This window comes from Hypanus sabinus, unplaced genomic scaffold, assembly GCF_030144855.1.
Source record: "Hypanus sabinus isolate sHypSab1 unplaced genomic scaffold, sHypSab1.hap1 scaffold_1866, whole genome shotgun sequence".
NCBI lineage: Eukaryota > Metazoa > Chordata > Chondrichthyes > Myliobatiformes > Dasyatidae > Hypanus > Hypanus sabinus.
In genome coordinates, this window is record NW_026779956.1 from 9,956 (window position 1) to 23,026 (window position 13,071).

General features: G+C 46.7%; 4 non-coding genes across 4 annotated transcripts; 2 read left to right on the forward strand and 2 right to left on the reverse strand.

Moving 5' to 3' along the window:
• Nucleotides 1–2,886: 2,886 nt before the first annotated feature.
• trnas-gcu (transfer RNA serine (anticodon GCU)) lies at nt 2,887–2,968 on the reverse strand. Its single transcript has one exon. It is a non-coding gene; the product is annotated as a tRNA-Ser (tRNA).
• Nucleotides 2,969–3,865: 897 nt separating this feature from the next.
• trnar-ucg (transfer RNA arginine (anticodon UCG)) lies at nt 3,866–3,957 on the forward strand. The gene is given in 2 exon segments: nt 3,866–3,902; nt 3,922–3,957. It is a non-coding gene; the product is annotated as a tRNA-Arg (tRNA).
• A 3,209-nt stretch (nt 3,958–7,166) lies between these two features.
• Nucleotides 7,167–7,238, forward strand: trnae-cuc (transfer RNA glutamic acid (anticodon CUC)). The gene has a single exon. It is a non-coding gene; the product is annotated as a tRNA-Glu (tRNA).
• A 5,277-nt stretch (nt 7,239–12,515) lies between these two features.
• Nucleotides 12,516–12,597, reverse strand: trnas-uga (transfer RNA serine (anticodon UGA)). Its single transcript has one exon. It is a non-coding gene; the product is annotated as a tRNA-Ser (tRNA).
• Nucleotides 12,598–13,071: the final 474 nt, after the last annotated feature.

Sequence of the window (13,071 nt, forward strand, 5' to 3'; positions counted from 1 at the left end):
CAGTCGAGAGACTGTTCGGCTCTGCTCGCTTCTCCGCGGGGTTTGCTCGCCTCTGTGCTGGCCTGAGGCTGTGGCCTGCAACTGGTGGATTCTTGTCCGGCAGCAGAGATGTCTGAATTTGTGACCTTGAGTTGTGAATACTGTTTTAGCGCTTTTATTTTTGAACGATCTCTCTCTCTCTCTCTCTCTCTCTCTCTCTCTCTCTCTCTCTCTCTCTCTCTCTCTCTCTCTCTCTCTCTCTCTCTCTCTCTCTCTCTCTCTCTCTCTCTCTCTCTCTCTCTCTCTCTCTCTCTCTCTCTCTCTCTCTTTCTCTCTCTCTCTCCCCCTCTCGCTCGCTCTCTCTCTCTCTCTATCTCTCTCTCTGAAGGCTGTATAAAGTCTGCACACTCTGATAATAAATTGAAGGGCAGACACAGAGAAAGCGAAAAAGCGAAACTATTCGCCATCGCATGTTTTGTCGACATTGACGCCAACCCTCTTGCCCGAAGATATCGTGGAGGCACTTGTAGTGGTCCTTCGGGAAGCACAATATTTTCGAATAGCATCGGAAGCGTATTTCACTCTTTACGAAGGGACGGAAGCAAAAGGGAGAACATCAGCCTGACCTCAGTGTTTGGGACGATGTTGCAGTCCTTTATTAACGTTGTCGTTTCGCGGCACTTCGAGGCACACAATAAAACAGGCCAAACCCAGCACGATTTCCTCAAGGAGCAAGCCAGCTTGACAAATTGTTTGGAATTCATTGAGGAAATAACAGGCAGAATAAACAAAGGAAAGACCGTGGCGACCCATTTCCTGGCACATCCGAACCGGCTCACAATTAGCCAGCGTTCCGGCTAAGGGAGATAGCCTGCAGGGGTTTGTGAGTACGTGACTTTTGGAGCATCTGGACCCACGGGGGGCAGGTTGAGGGAGGCTTAAAAGCAAGGCTGTGCAGTTCGAATAAAGTTATTCTGCAGTTTATTCTGCAGACTGCAGTTTACCGACTCCGTGTCGTAATTTTAGCGCTGCGTGTAGCACACCGCTACAAGACACTAAATTTTGCTTACTGGACTTTCAGTACTCGTTGACAAAGCGCAGCGCATACGTCTGATAAACTGAACATAAACGCCCCTCATAATACAGCAGAGATACCGCCATAGATAGACGAATGGCTGACTGGGTGGAGGCAAACAGTGAGTTAAAGAGGACTTGGCTATCGGTTACTAGTCGGTATTGGGGCTGCACCTTTACACAGTATATGTCAGTAATCGGGATGATGAAATTGGTGGCTTTGCGGCAATATCTGAGGAAAACCCAAATATCGGTTGAATGGTAGGTGGTCTTGGGAAGGCAGAAAGTGTGCGGAAGACCTTGGGCAGATGACGAGACGGGCAATGAAGTGGGAGATGGACTATGCTGCAGGGCATTGTATGGAAATGCATTGAGCTCGAAGTAATCAAGGCGAAGACTATTCTCTGATCGGGACAAATCAGCAAAGAAGAGATGTGACATGAGTTCGGAGACCCAGTGCGGATTCTCTAAAGTTTCATTGCCAGTTTGACGCGGTAGTGAGGAAGGTAAATACAATGTCAGCGTTTATTTCGAGAGAAATAGAAAGTAAAAAGAAATATGTATTGCTGAGCCTTTGTTAGGTTTCGCTGAGACCGCACTTGGAATCTAGTGAAAGGTTTTCGTCCCTTATCTACAATGGATGTGCCGCCAAAGGTCAGAGTGCAGAGGTCGGTCAGGAGACTGATGCCAGGAAGAGAAGAGCTATAAATGAGGAATATTTTAGCACCCTGGGCCTTGGTCGCTGGAATGTGGAAGAATGAGACGGAGATCTCATTGAAATCTACCGACTATTGTCAGGCTGAGTTGGAATGGACATGGAGAGGATTGTAATGTAGTGCGAGTGTCGATGGCCAGCGGGCACAACCTCAGATAAAGACATCACTTTAGAAAAGGGACTAGAAGCAGTTTCTGTAACCAGACAGTTATGGATTGTGGAATTTATTGCCACAGAAAGCAGTGAAGGGCAAGGAATTGGGTACATTTAAAGCGGCGGTTGAAGAGGTGGACAGGTAGTAAGGGAGTCAACTGTGTCGATGAGAAGACACGGGAATGGAAATTAGAGGAATGATATGTATGACCATAAGACCATAAGACAGAGGAGCAGAATTTGGCCATCTGGCTCATCAAGTCTGCTCCGCCTTTCAATCATGGCTGATCTTTTTATTTCTCTCCTCAAGAACTCCAGTTCCCAGCCCTCTCCCCGTAACCTTTGGTGTCATGTCCAATTAAAAACCTATCAATCCCTGCCTTAAGTAAACCAAACGACCTGGCCTGCACACCTGGATGTGGCAATAAATTCCACAAATTCACTAGTCTTTGGCTAAAATATTTCTCTCCATTTCGGTTTTGAAAGGGCGCTCCTCTATCCTGACGCTGTGCCATCTTGTCCTAGACTCTCCCACCATGGGAATCGCCCTGTCCACATCTATTCTGTGTAGTCCTTTCAACATTGGGATAGTTTCAATGAGATCCCCCTCTCATCCATCTGAATTCCAGCGAGTACAGTCCCAGAGACATCAATCATCCGTGTGAACGTCCTCTGGACTCTTTCCAATGCTAGTGCATATTTTATAAGATGAGGGACCCAAAACTGTTCAGAATGCTCAAGGTGAGGCCTCAGCCGTGATGGAATGGCGGAGATCGTTGAGCCGGATAGCCTAACTCTGTTCCTGTACCTTGTGGTATTGCTGCTAAATTTGTTGAGAAAATAATGATGAACATTGCTTTTCATGATTCGCATAACAAACCGTCCGGCGTCCCTGTGACTAAATTTGGAGGCTAGGATGTTTTAAAGTGGCAGTTTCAGAGGTGGTCCCCCCGATAAACATGTCGCGACGAGGGTGGGATTCGAACCCACGCGTGCAGAGCACAATGGATTAGCAGTCCATCGCCTTAACCTCTCGGCCACCTCGTCTGCTCTTCTCGCTCTTGTGTTCCGAACTTCTGAATTTATTCACAGCATTTAAAACTTCTGCTTAAGGTCTACACGTTTCTATTCAGATTCTCTGCCGATTTGCTTTGCTCGCCGTGCTTATCAGAAATTCATGTACGTGGATAAGGGCAGTTTCGAGAGATATGTGTCAACCACAGGAAACATGGAAATAGGTATCTTATGGACTTTAGACGCTATGGAGCTGCTGTGGCATAAGTATCGATTCCGTGCTCTGTAACTCGGAGAAACTGTGAATGTTTAGAGTTGTAAAATGAGATAAATTTATGTTGAATTGAACAAAATTTCAATAGCTTCTGCTATCACATTGCTCGAATTCAAGTAAACAGATGTTATAGGAGTTTGCCATCTGGTTGGAGAATGACGATTTTCCGTGTATTGGGCAAATGCAATAACCCGATGATTACCACATTAAGACGCGCTGAATGTCCCGTCCGGCCGTGCGCAGCCGCAGATCCGAACACCCTAACGCTGAACCGACACAAACACATGGCCGCCCTGTTCTGGAATACCAATCCCACGGCTGAAGTAGCTAATAAGAAGTCGAGTTTACTCTGTCATTAATGCATTGAATGTGGTGGACCTTTGTCACTGATTGCAATCCCAGAATATAACTGCTGCAAAAGACAGTGACGTGTGCCTGTGACCATTCCTTTCTGTATGACAGAAATGAAATATTGACCAGCCCAAAGTAGGAATGCATGGAGAGATATTGACACAACAATGGTCGAATGCTCACCTGGGATGAAATCACTGCAGCCGAGTACTTTTAGCTCGGTCAGGAAATCATTTTACAGGTGGAAACTCCTTGCTGCATTCAGCATTTCCCCATTTTCCCTCTTGGCCTTTCTCGCAGAATACGGCCGTGTGGCCTAATGGATACGGCGTCTGACTTCGGTGCTTGACTGGTGGAAGTCATCAGAAGATTGCAGGTTCGAGTCCTGCCACGGTCTTTTTGACAAACTGGCGGATTCGGTTCCATTCTGTCTCTCACTACTTGCAACATGGTTGTCTCAATTCCGCCTGGGGATTAATCGGAGTTCTCCACCCTCGGGGATAAGTAATGCCTCGTCTTGGTTGTACACAACATATAATATTATGTGTCTAGTCTGTGCAGTATTTCTGCAGACAATTTCATAAACAATTGGCTGGACCTTCTCAGACGTTCAGGAGGAGCTGCTGCTGGGAAGGTGAAGTTTATTTCACATTCAGCTCCGTCTCCGAGCACACCTCATCGGCAAGAATTCACCACGCAGCACTGGCGGTACATTCTCCTGTTTCCAACCCTCCTCCTCTTCTTGGACACAACGCGCTGGTTCTCTGCCTGCTCTGGGATATCTTCATCACTAATTCCCGACTAGACATCAACCGCCTCAACATCAGGAATCCTCACTTCTCCTCGAACTTTACCCCCTCTGAATGCACTGCCCTCCAATCTCTCAGCACCGGTCCCAAACTTACCATCAATCCCGCAGACAAAGTGCTGTTGTTGTAGAGTGGCGGACTGACCTCTACCTTGCTGAGACCAGTCGGTAACTCTGGGACACATCCTCACGCCTACACCTTGAAAAAGCCCGATTCCGGACGATCAGGGAACTGTATCCGGCATTACCACTGACATCATCAACTCCGGAGAACCTCCATTCACTGTGGAGAACTCATGGTTCCGTTGCCCTGAACTGCTCGCTCCTACCTCCTACTCTATTCACAATCCTGATTGTCCGGGTAAGCCCACTGACTCTGCCTGTTCCTACCTCGCTGATCCTGTGTTCTCGTAGCTCCAGTCCATCTTATGCCCCGTAATTCAGTCTCTTCCCACCCGCATTCGCAACCCTTCCCGTGCGCTCATCAACTGGCTGACTTTCAATTCCCTGGCGCTGACCGTCTCATTTTCTCCATGGAAATCCAGTCCTCACCGATACAGTTTCTTCTCCGCCTTGTTTCACTTACTCCAAATTCAATGGGTCACCATGGACACCAGCATGGGTCCCAGATATGTCTCCCTTTACGTTGCCGAAGTAAATCAATCTACCAAACCAATGTACCACACCTTCTCCGGTAACGCACCCCAGCGCTCCCAGCGCTACGTCGACCAATGTATTGTTGCCGCTTCCTGCATTCACACTGAGCTCGACAATGCCAACCACTTCGCCTCCAGCTTCCACCCCGCCCGTGAACGTCCCACTCAATGCAAGCAAAGCAAAGGGAGAAGAAACCAGAGGTCCACGAGCCAGGCCTCATCGGAGGATCAGTGAGGGTGAGCAACTTTAAATCCCCGGGTGTTCCTATTTCAGAGGGTTTGCCCTGGAAACATCACAAGTGCAAATGCGAAGGAAGGACGGCGGCGCCTCTTTTTTCAAAGGAGTTTGCGGAGATCGGCAGGATATTTGAAACCTTGACACATTTCTGTAGCAGTGATATAGTGTGTATCGACTGACGCCGAATGGTAAGGTGGTATGGAAACATCGATGTCATTGAACGTAAGTTCCTACAGACGGTGGTGGTTTCGGCCCAGTACATGTCCGGTGAAGCCCTCCACCATTGAGCACAGCTGTCTTTGGGGACGTTGCTATTGATTATTTGGTGGCTAGTGGGCGCTGATGCTTTCTGCTGAAACGTTGGGGGATGGTCCTGATACCTTTGCTGTTCCCCTCAACCTCCATTTCTCCGCCATCTGCCCGTGACCTCAGACGCCCTGACTTTTCAGAAACCTACCAACTGTTGTTTTACAAAAACCGAATTGCTCCGCCTTTACAGCCGACCATAGCAATGATTCCCCACTCTGATTCACCACAATTTTATCATCATCTTTCTTCCAAAGGTGAGCCCCTGTATTCTGAGGCAGTGCCGTCTGTCCTAGACTCCCTCCACTGGGTGAATTATTCCCACCAGACAGCTCGCAAAAAGTCAAGACGTATTTCTTCTGAACCACTGTCGCTGCAAACTGAAACCCTCAATTTCCCTTTAAGAAACGTACTTCTGAGCTGTCTAACTTAGTCAGCAGTTTAACGAGCTGCTGAAGGACCGGATGGACTTGACTCTCGGGATTTCAGGTGAGGCACGTTTCAGCGGTCAGCGAAGGTCAGCCATTAGCATTGCCGGAAAAGAGGTCGGTTCGGACGACCTCAAGCCAGACTAAATCGACGGGCTATGTAGCATCGTTTACCCGGCATCTTCTTAGCCAAAGGCCAATGGGTTGAAAACAAGATGCATTACGTAAGCGCAACATTGCAGTTTCGGAGGGAGATGAGGGGCTGCTGTCTTCTCTGTTTCATGGAGACATGGCTCAGTTCGGTGGAACTGCCGGAAGGCTTCTCAGTCCACCGTTCGGAGAAGATAAGAAGGTATTGTGGTGCTGGGGGCGGGAAGTGTGAAGGGGTGTGGGATGGAACGGGGGTGTTGTTTCATGACTAACTCTTCATGCTCTCCGTATGTAGGGGTCTTACCGCACCCTTGTTCCCCCAATCACAACACCCAATGATTGAGTTCTGTCGGTGCTGCTCACCGGGAGGTTCTCCTCATTGATCCGGACTGCACTTCACAAACCGCCAGAGCAGATGTTAAGCAAGCAAACCATGTACTGAGTGCCGCGACCAGCAAACAAGGAACTGCCTACCCTGAGGACTTTCAAATCATTGCGGGGTTTCTATCAGGCTTATTTAAAAAATCCAGGCTTATTTGTCACCAGCACGTCGTCCTCAGTACCAGGGGCTCCCGCACTCTCGACCACTGTTAGGGCACGATCAGGAAAGCCTACCATTCCACCCCCAGACCTTATTTCGGGAATTCTGAATGTCTGGTTTTCTTTCTCCTACATCCACCCAGGCGGAGGGTGAGGAACAAGACACCAGATGTATCGGCAACAATGTCACCCGAATCGGCGAGAGACAGGAAAATAAAATGACCCAGAGCTCATAAGAGAATCTGAATATCACAATCTTTATAAAGACACTGGAGAACGAGTGTTTCCCACCGATTCATACAGTCCAGAGTGTTCTTTAACCAGAAGCAGTGGATGAACAAGCGATCTGCAAAGTGCTGAGCAGTATATTCACGTCAATATTTATCACATTTATTCATTATTATTATTTACCAATAAGTTTTGTTTTATATTTTGCTGATTTGGTAGTTGTCTATTGCAGTAGGCAAAGCACCATTAGCTTCCCTGGTGGTCTAGTGGTTAGGATTCGGCGCTCTCACCGCCGCGGCCCGTGTTCGATTCCCGGTCAGGGAATTAGGATATTGCCTAATGAAATGTGCTTGTTTTAAAACATCCTGTGTATTAACTTACTGCCACAGACACCCCATTCCTGTCTATGCTTAACCTATTTCAGCAACATAAGACCACAAAATATAGGAGCAGAATTAGGCCGTTTGGCCCATTAGGTTTGCAGCGACATTCCCTCTCAGCCCCATTCTCCTGCTTTCTACTGGTATCATTTCATGCCATGATTAATCAGGAATCTACCGATCTCTGACAAATATACAAAGAGACTCTGACTCCACTGGGGCCTGTGGCAACGAATCCGACAGATTCGCCACTCGCTGGCTGAACAACTCACTCCTCATCTCTGTTCCAAAAGGATGCTCCTCTATCTCGAGGCTGCGTCCTTTGGTCTTAGATTCTCCCACCATAGGAATCATCCCCTCAACATCCTCCCTGTCAAGGTCTTTCACCATTCGACAGCTTCCAATGAGGTCCCGCGCAATCTACTGAATTCCAGAGAATGCGGGCCCGGCGCCATCAAACGCTCTTCATATCACCAGCCATTCAATCCCAGCATCATTCCTCTGAATCTCCTTTCAACCCTCTCCAGCTTCAGCCATACTTTCTCAGGTAAGGGAACTAAAACTGCTGACAATACTCCAAGCGAGGCCTCGCCAGTTCTTTATAAAGTCTCTCAATCGCATCCTTGCTTTATATTCTAGTCCTCTTGAAATGAATGCGAGCATCGCACTTTCCTTCCTCATCACAGACTCAACCTGGAAATTAACCTTTGGAACATTATGGTGCAGGTGTGTACGTCACAATGGGAGGGCTGTGCAGGGACTCCCGAGGTTTTTAGCTCCTCAGTCTTCTTGTGAGCATGTTCTCTCCTTTTAGAAAGTCTGCTCCTTCATTTCTTATATCAAAGTGTCTGACCATATATCTCCCTGCACTGCATCTCATTTACCACTTCCTTCTCCATTTTCCAACCTTCTGTAGCCTCTTAATCTCCGAGAAGGACTTACTGCTCTTTTCGCTCTGAAAAATCTGCATATGGTAGATGGTGTCATACCAAAGTCTCCCATATCGAGCTGACTACTACACATCCTCACTTGCACCCGCTCGACCCTTGCCCCTTTCTTAATTCCCCATACTGGTCATCTGCTCTCCACGTTCAGTTCAGCGTCAGTGTGTGGATATGAAATGTATACTATCTCTTCAACAAGTGCAAACAAGCTCGATGAACTCAACATGTCGGGTAGCATCCGTTGAAAAGCGACAACTGTCGTCGAGACATCAACCGTCTCAACTTCACCACTCCTCTCTCCTGTTCCTACTTCACTCCCTCTGAACGCACTGCCCTCCACTCTCTGCGCACTAAACCTAACCTCACCATCAAATCTGCAGACAAATGTGGTGACGTAGTAGTCTGGCGGACGGACTTCTACCTCACTGAGGCCAAATGGCAGCTCTCTGACACCTCCTCGTACTTACGCCAGGAACATGAACTCACCAAAGAACATCAAACCATTGTCTACTCATTTCAACGGATGCTGCCCGACCTGCTGAGTTTATCCAGCTTGTTTGTACGTGTTGATTTGACAACAACATCTGCAGTGTACTTTGTTTGAACTATCACTTTCCGTCCACAAATGCCTGACCTGCTGTCCACTGTTACTGCAGTTATTCGTTATTTGTTCTGTTTGAACAAGGAGAACGTTACTTTGAAAAATAATATCGCAGTTGCAGTCTCAATAAAGTTGGAAATAACTTTGCGAGGTCTTACATACAATAATTTGCAATCGATACAATGTAGATTTGATCTTCTTCACTCCTCACTGCACCTCAATCCACTCAGAGACGCTGTCTCTCTGTAGAAGAGGGTGACCATACATTTCCCATATTGGACTCGGGTCCTACTCACTCAGTTTGCCGACATCACCTTGACTCATCTGCCCGGGGTCATCACTGCTCAAATCTCAGTGAGTGTTGTCAGGTCCAGTCGGGTTTATTGCCGTGTACACAGGGAGGGTGAGGGACAGGTACAATGAAACACTTGCAGCATCTTTGCAGGCTCGAAAAGACAGACTGTACGCAAAGCATAAATTGTACCATTCTGCATCATTAACAAAAGATGGATATCAATCTTGTGCCAGTTTCAGACTTGGAAATAATTCCTCAGGCGAACTGGTGACATAGAGTGCGAACTATTATCTCCCCGGGGGAGCATGCAGGCCCAAGAAAAGCCTGTTTATTCCTTTTCTTTAAACAGACAGACAACAGAAAGAAGGGCGAGTCTCTAGACCTCTTCAGCCAGACCCGGCATTCAATAAGATCAGGCTGGCCCAGACTTTTTCTCAATCCTCCCCCCACCCCCATACCGCAGTTGCCGGGCAAAAGTCGGTCGATGTCCGCCACCAAATTCTCTACCGTCTCCCCAGGTGAGAGGAGATAAATTTCTGTCGCCCGCCTTTGTTTCGACGCCATGACAGCGCCCCCAGCATATGAATATCAGAAGCATATGGATATGAATGTTATAAAATGGGACATTGTTCTGAGTTTTGATCAGTTGGGGAGGCAGAAACAGTCAGAGTCTGTGGGAGGGAACAATTCTTGGGTGAAACCCTTTTCGCAATTGGATAACACATTTGATTGACATGTGCATACACGAATGGGAGCTAGGTAGGTTGCACGCCATTTGACGAGATTGGTTGATGTCGGGCAATTACACCGGCTCAGTGACAATTGGCGAGCGTGATTTTGCCGGAAGGTCATCGAACCGATTTGTCTATGGCAATAGGCGGGGCCGCTCGGTAGACAAGAGAGCAATGGGGAGTCTGTACAGTGAGTGATATGAAACGGCGAAAGCTTTTCGCGTTCAGAGACCGTGCTGACCACTTCAGCGAATCAGTAATAATCACAATCTCCCCTCTTCCAGCCGCAGCTGAACAACATTTCTTATCGAATATGTAAATGTTTTTATAAGTTGAAAATTCAAGTGTTTTCAGCTAACCGAAATTTCGCATGATGGTCGTGTCTTAACGGAGCACTGAACGAAAGTCCAGGACAGATATGTTTAAAAAATCGCTACTCCTTCATGTCATATTACCTGTTAGCCCCGACATTTCAGCACCAGTTCACACACATTCCCACACGCTCCACCCTAACTGTCTTATAAAAGAAAATCTATTAACGACCCACTAAAATCACGCGGTCCTTTCACTGAACACGAATATTGATAGCTAACCGTTCGCTTCAGGCTGTGAGGAAAGTGTGGGAGTGAGGAGCAAATGAAGATGTGGACAGAGAGAGAGAGAGAGAGAGAGAGAGAGAGAGACAGAGAGAGAGAAACAGAGAGAGAGAGAGAGAGAGAGAGAGAGAGAGAGAGAGAGAGAGAGGGGGGGGGAGGGAGGGAGGGAGAGAAAGAATATCGTGCGTGTAAGTGTGTATTAGAGAGAGATAGAGAAAGCGAGACATGGAAGTGAGGCAGGGGAGAGAGTCACATCGTAGATAGGACAAGAGAGGCAAACGGGGTAGTTTGAAAGGCAGTTAGAGAGAGAGAGAGTTATGCGGCAGCTTACCAATTTCATGTTCTCTTTTGCCCACTGTTTTCCTCACAGAGTTTTCTTGACCACCAGAGTAACTCACCTCACCGACAAAACCAAGTGGATCTTTCCGTCCCTTCATTTAAACGCGAACGCTGCAGGGCTCGTCAGTATTATCACCGTTTGGACTGAGGAGGAGAAATGGTTCATGCGTTTACACATTGCCCTTCAACCGATATACGTATTGATGCCATTCTCCCAGTTTCTTCAATTATAAAGACAAATGGCATTAAATCAGAGCCATTAATTCTTAAAATTCAAAAGTTAGTTCTGATTTGGTTGAAGAGTTCTGCTCAGAGTGATAAATCGCCCGCTGTCGAACATAAGGAAGTACGTCGGTGAACGAAGCGAGGAGCTCAGCATCCGTGCGGTTGTGGAACACACCGGCATCAATCGTCCTGTTCCTACTGAAAATTTACTGTTAGGCAAAGTAAGAATATCGTAGCTAAATAAACTGTATTGGCATGTCGATTTGTCGAGTTGCCACCTGTCCCCACCCATCAGCAAGTACATTTTACATTGCGCTTGTGTGTACAGATAGATGTGCGCATAAATATAAATTTGAGCTCACTTTGAGGGAATCACCACTTACGTATAATGCATGATCCCCTCGGTTAGATCCGTCACCAGATACAGATGAATTGAGTCACTGTCAGTTATTTTCGTGCAGTAGAAACTCAAGACCTCGACCAGCATATGTGGGTGTGGGGACGATGGTGGTGGAAGAAATTTTCAATGTTTTCCGTTGTAATACTGAATCAGGACCTCCTAATCTGCTATATATTCTCAGCTAAAAATGCTGCGAGCATTGAACTGACGGAAATATGGGATGTCAATTCCACAAATTCTCGAATCTCCCCTGTCGATCTATTGAAGAAAGTGTTACCGGCTCCGGATTTGTGTTGGATACGGTACCAGAACTCAATACATCGAAATCCATGTCGTTAATGAAAATCGAATCGGGAAAGTACCGCGTTGAACAGAGAATCAGAATCAGGTTTATTATCTCCGGCATGTGACGGGAAATTTGTTAACTTAGTAGCAGCAGTTCAATGCAATACATAATCTAGCAGAGAGAGAAAATAATAATAATAGTAAATGAAATAAAACATTTATTAAAAAATGAGATAGTGTTCTAAGCTTCAAAGTCCATTCGTGATTCTAATTGCAGAGGGGAAGAAGCTGTTCCTGAACCGCTGAGAGTGCGTTTCTGTCTCATAACCTTAGACACCCAAGGTCAACACTAATATCTGGTGCCATCTGTGTCGACGTTGCTCCTTTGCAGATTGGAAGAATTTTTATCGGTAGTGTCATGACGGTCGATTAACGTCCTTCATTTATGAGCTGTCCTGACTGAGTGAGGCTGATGACGTGACGTAGCGGGACAGCGGGCTGCAGTGAGAATACTTAGGCTGCAATTGGTTCGTTCAGTGAGGGCACAAACTGGACAAAAGTGATTATTTTGAATAAAGAGGAATGCAGGAATGTGTGAGGTCATGTACTTCGTTGGGATTAAGTTAAAATAAAGTTGCGGTGAGACTATCAAAGGAAACTGTTCACAAAACAGAGATGGCGAGCCGATGGGTGGATCAGGTATTTTGCAAGGCAACTGCAGATTGTCAACTGAACAAAGTTTAGGGCCAGCTCTCAGGGTGTTAAATTTTATTGGCACACTACACGCTGCTGCTTGAAGTGTTAGCGCTGCGAGCAGGGTTCGAACCTGCGCGGGGAATCCACATTGGATTTCAAGTCCAACGCCTTAACCACTCGGCCATCGCAGCTCCATTAATGTTCAGCACCAATCGTAGCACTACATCTGAAATGAGGGGTGTACTTGATTTATTTTCGGTAACGGAAATGGTGAATCATCATTGCAATACAAATAGTATAATTGGAGAGCTGTGGAATTTGTTACAACCCCGTTAGATTAGAATGTGAATGTGGAGCGATAACACAGGCGTCAATATCGTAAATGAAGGAGACTTCCACTGTTGGGGATAAAGGTCAGAATCAGAATCAGGTTTATAATGATGGACATATGTCAACATTACGGTGTTGCTTTTATATTCTACTCCTCCTGAACTGAATGTGAAAATTGCATTTGCTTTCCTTTACCACTGACTAGGCCTAGAAGTAAACATTTAGTAAACATTGCACAAGGTCTCTTTGCATCTCTGATTTCTGAAAACTATCCTGATTCGGAGACTTTTTTACAGTGGCATGCCAAAGTGTGTCCACCGCTGGTCAAAATTTCT